The sequence below is a fragment of the Euprymna scolopes genome, chromosome 21 (genome assembly GCF_053919585.1).
Source record: "Euprymna scolopes isolate OS-2025 chromosome 21, ASM5391958v1, whole genome shotgun sequence".
Lineage (NCBI taxonomy): Eukaryota > Metazoa > Mollusca > Cephalopoda > Sepiida > Sepiolidae > Euprymna > Euprymna scolopes.
This window is the reverse complement of record NC_136502.1, coordinates 86,073,873-86,079,540: the sequence shown is the minus strand read 5'-3', so window position 1 is coordinate 86,079,540 and position 5,668 is coordinate 86,073,873. Positions and strand designations below refer to the sequence as shown.

The 5,668-nt window shown below is 34.8% G+C and overlaps 1 protein-coding gene across 5 annotated transcripts in view; it reads right to left on the bottom strand.

The window, feature by feature from the left end:
- LOC145242534 (protocadherin-17-like) overlaps positions 1 to 4,871 on the bottom strand; it is a 218,990-nt gene extending 214,119 nt beyond the window's left edge. For 3 of the 5 annotated variants that reach the window (XM_080105611.1, XM_080105613.1, XM_080105614.1), the window contains exon 1: positions 4,699 to 4,870. The gene's annotated coding sequence lies outside the window, so the exon portion shown is untranslated. Of the gene's footprint in view, positions 1 to 4,698 lie in introns of all 5 variants that reach the window. The other 2 variants (XM_080105617.1, XM_080105615.1) reach the window with 2 other exon arrangements.
- Positions 4,872 to 5,668: the final 797 nt, after the last annotated feature.

The following is a 5,668-nucleotide window of genomic DNA, read 5'->3' as shown; positions in this document are numbered from 1 at the left end:
TAGGACATATAACGCTGCCAACGAGAAATCAATGGCAAGCAGCTGTTGCGATAATGCAAATTTATTGGCAAATATTATCGAAAGAGGTGGAGAGTACTGGAAATCTGGGGAGACTTGTTGTCACTCAACTTCCAGGGAACACCACAGGCTGTGTTCGGGGAAAAGATCTTTGATGACCTGTGTGAAAGCTCCTTGTGAGGCAATAATAATAATAATAATAATAATAATAATAATAATAATAATAATAATAATAATAATAATGATGATGATGATGAATATAATAATAATGATGAGCATGATGATGATAAAATAAATAATAATAATAATAATAATAATAAATATGATGATGATGGTAATGATGACGATGACACACACACACACACACACACACACACACACACACAAACAAACAAACAAGGGGTAAAACCCTTTTCTAGCATACATATGAAGCTATTTCAAATGGCGAGGGAAAGTGAGAAAACAAAATAGCAAGTCAGACAGCCCCCAACTGTTTCAAATGAATTCGGAAATCTCTCACTCTAAATAAAAGTCAACGATATGTATTATTTTCTCTTGGGATGGTCGGAAATGGTAATAATTTGTATATGATATAACTTTTGGTGTAGATTTATAATTTTATAGAACTATTAATCTGTATAGTGACGGAGTATTTTCAGTCATTTTTTTTTTTTACGAATGTGATAACTGGTTAGTAGCTAAGCGTTATTACTATTTTTTTTATTTAATAACTTTGGTCTTTTCTTAAATAACGGAAAATGTGTTTTGGAGATAAACACCATCACACACGCGCGTGCACACACGCGCGTGCACACACGCAAGCACGCACACACACACAAACACACACACACATACACATGAGACAACACACACAGAGACAAACACGCACACACACATATTAGGTTAACGCGAAAGCTCATAGGATATTTTAATTTTGATTTCAAATAATGTATGTTCAAATAAGTTTTCGTTGTATATATATCATTTTAAAGAGCGTTTTTCGCTCTATCTAATCGTTTAAATTCCAATTATGTTTTAAAACAATGATGTCTTCTTTTTACAACGTGGAATGGGGGAAAAAAGCAAATTCGCACACTTTTCTCATTTAAATTTAAGCTAGGCCAAAAACTTGCTGAAACAGCTCGCGATATCAACGAAGAGTTTGGCCCAGGAACCACTACTGGACGCACATCACAATAGTGATTTAAGAAATTTTGTGGTGGCGAGGAGAGTCTTAAAGATGAGCGTAGTTGTCGGCCATAGGATGTTGGCAAAGATCAATTAAGAGCCTTCGTTTAAGTCAATCCACGCACAACTGTTCGATAACTTGCTTCTAAATAAGACGTAAAGTATGCGACGATTTCCAACCACTTAAGAGAGATTGGAAAAACGCAAAAACTTGATAAATGGGTGCCTCATGAATTGAACGACAACCAAAAGAAACGCCGTTTCTTTTACGCAATTAGGACGACCCGTTTCTTGATGGACTGTGACTTGCGATGAAAAGTGGGTTCTTTACGACAACCGGTGACGCTCAGCTCGGTGGCTAGACGCCGAAGAAGCTTCACAACACTTCCCGAAGCCAGAGTTGAACCAACAGGATGTCATGCTGACTGTTTGGTGGTCTGCAACCGGTCTCATCCGTGAAAGTTTTTTGAATCAACGCGAAACTATTACGACGGAGAAGTACTATCAACAAATGGATGAGATGCATCGGAAACTTCGACAACAACACCCAGCATTAGTCAACAGAAAAGGCTCAATTCTCCTTCACAACACTACTCGACCACATGTTTCTAAACCGACCCTGCAGAAGTTGAACCAATTGGGCTACGAATCACTGCATATTCCGCCATACTCTCCAAACCTCTCACCTACAAACTACGACTTTTTCAAGCATCTCGACAACTTTCTGCATGAGAAATGCTTCTAAAACCTAAGTGATATAAAAAAAAAACGCCTTCAAGGACTTCATCGCAAACCGAACGCAAGACATTTTTTAATTTACGTTACTAACATTGTTTTGCGTTGGCAAATATGTGGGGATTCTTATGGTGCCTATTTCGATCAATAAATTTTTGTTTGAACCGAGATATGAAAATCTGAATTTAAAAAATTAAAAACCGCAAGAACTTTCTTGCCAACGTCCTCAAACTATATATATATATATATATATATATATATAACGTCCTCACACTATATATATATATATATATATATATATATATATATATATATATATATATATATATATATATATATATATAATTTTTCTTTCTACTCATCGAGAAATACGAAAAAGGAAATAAAAACACTGGAAAACAACCCAAAAATTATAGACAAACATTATTTGCTATACATGTGCATACATGTTTCAGTAGTTCCTCTATTAAGCCGGACCACCTCATGAGTCTGACAAATCAATCCTAACACACACACACACACACACACACACACACACACACACACACACACACACACACACACACACACTCACATATATATTTTATTCATATTTTTAACAAAAATTTTAATATACTAAAATATATCAAAATTCCGATAATGTTCATAAAAGTTAGAATAAATTGACTCAATTATTAAGCTTCATTCAGTTTAGCTTAATCGCCATATAAATAAATATATAAATATAACAGAGAGAGAGAGAGAGAGAGAGAGAGAGAGAGAGAGAGAGAGAGAGAGAGAGAGAGAGATTAACCTTTATATTGCATGGAACAAAAACTTATATTCATCGAACAATTCTTTATTTTTGTTGAGTAGAGCAAATAACTCTTTCAACCCATATATATGTATATATATATATATATATATATATATATATATATATATATATATATATATATTCTTTCTTTTCTTTTCCCCTTTCATCTTTCTTATAGAATTAAATATATACTACTACTACTACTACTACTACTACTACTACTACTACTACTACTACTAATAATAATAATAATAATAATAATAATAAACGGGACCTGTTAAAATTCCACAGCGAACTCATTCAAATATATTAATTTTGTCATTCTGTGCATGTTCAGCGTAAATGGAGCCGCTCTGATATTATTGTAGTTTTTTTGCTAAAACTGCAAAAGTATTTATCTAAGCTAGCAGGGACGCCTGGCGTAGCCCGGTCGCCAAATACGCTAAAACATGATATTTTAATTCTTGCAGATTTCGTATATATATATAATAGATTTAATGTTGTATCGATTTTTATATATTATAAAGTTGCGATTAAAAAAAAAATAAACAGATAAAAAACATCTATACGACTTGAGTGCAAAGTATATGTATATATAAGTTGTTTCAGCTATAATCGAAGCAGAAACCAAAACTTATGAAGAATTCTTGATAAAATTATTTATATATATGAAAAATAGATTACTGGAGTGTCATTAGCTACAATCGCAACCGAAACCAAAAACTTATGAAGAATTCTTGGTTTAATTATTTATTACAAGAAATGGAAGTGCATAATAATTAAACGACAGTCACTCGGATATGAGCGTGACACACAAAATAGATAACACACACGCTATATATATATATATATATATATATATATATATATATATATATATATATATATATATATATATCTTCATATATGATGATGATGATGATGATGCGAATAATAATAATAATAATAATAATAATAATAATAATAATAATAATAATAATAATAATAGAAGTGATAATATGAGATTCTGCGTTTGGAGCAGGAAGACATAGAGGTCTTCATTTATTTCTGGGAAACACCATGTGTGCCTTGATGGGGTTTAAGGCAATAAAATACATTCTTTGGTCTAGCTCAAAAATTTAATATTATAAAGTGTTTACAAAAAAACAAATAAAAGCAAAAAGGTAATATGGTATTATGGGATGAGGTTTAATATGAGGATGAAATAGAGTTCTAATTCGATTACGGGCATCACCGGGTATCATTGCTAGTAAATAGTAAACATGTCTCACGGGGTAGACGAAATTGAACATAGAACCCGCAATCGAACAAATTAACAAACTCCCACGTATCATACGCGCGAGCAATTGAATTACAGAATAGAGTATACACACACACACACACACACACACACACACACACACACACACACACACACACACACACACGCGCGCGCGCGCGCGCGCGCGTGCGCGCGCGCGTGCGCATACACACACGCGTACACACACACATAAACACATACACTCACGTGTAGTTATGAAAAAGTGAAAGAGGAGTTTTGCAGTACCACGCATGTGCACACACACACACACACACGCACACACACACACACACACACACACACACACACACACACACACACACACACACACACACACACACATACTCAAACACAAACGCGAGCGCGCACTAGTCTTAAATAGGCAACATCTCACTCACACATCCACCGAGAAAACCCGAATCGGCAATTATTTCGCAAAACAATTTATTATAAAAATAAACTTATTTTATCTCCCCCCCCTCTCGCTCTCTCAAAAGTAGCAGAAAAAAAATAAAAACAAACTCCTCTCACTTTATCATATCACCCCCACCCCCACCCCCACGTAACAAATATATAGTTTTTTAAATAAGTTGTTATTAAAAAAACAGAAAAGTTTTAGTTTGTTATTCAGTTTTCATTCAAAGTAATTTGTGACTCTTACCTGTGTTTACGTTTATAGTTAAAATCCATGAGAGGCTGCCGATGAAGCATGCGCTCCGCGAGAGGGCCAGCACTGTAACTGCTGCTTTATCATAGATTGAACGACGAAACACTCTTCGTAGGTAAGGCGTGCGTGAACGACAATGTGTTCTCTCTCTCTCACTCTCTCTCTCTCTCTCTCTCTCTCTCTCTCTCTCTCTCTCTCTCTCTGCGTATCTATTCTCTTGTTCACTCACTCGTTATCTTTATGTATATATATATATATATATATATATATATATATATATATATATTATATATATATATATATATAAATATTGTAATAATTCGATTCACACACACACACACACACACACACACACACACACACACACACACACACACATTGAGGTATATACATAAACAACCACAGAATTCGCGCATAAGCTTGAGGAGTCCTAGAGTGGATAAAATATTCAGTGTAGCTTAGCTGCTTAATCGCCATATATATTTTATAAATTACTATACACACACACACACACACACATACACACACACACACACACACACACACACACACACACACACACACACACATATATATATTCTTTCTCTTGCGCGTACTCTCTCTGTCTCTCTGTCTCTCTCTATCTATCTATCTATCTATCGACCTATCCATCTATCTATCTATACGTTTGTCCCATCATCATCATCATCATTAAAATCTCTTCCTCTTCCCTCTTTCTCGTTCTGTCAGTCTGTCTGCATCTCTGTCTCTGTTTATGTTTCTGTCTGTCTGTCTGTCTGTCTGTCTGTCTCTCTCTCTCCCTCTCTCTCCCTCCTCTCTCTCTCCCTCTCTCTCTCTCTCTATCACCCTTCCCCATATTTGTTTTATTTCTTCTTTCTACGAATCTACCTGTCTGCTTTTATATACTTCTTGGTTTCTTGAAATTCTTTTTTCTCTTTATATAAACGTATCCTCCCCCCTTCCC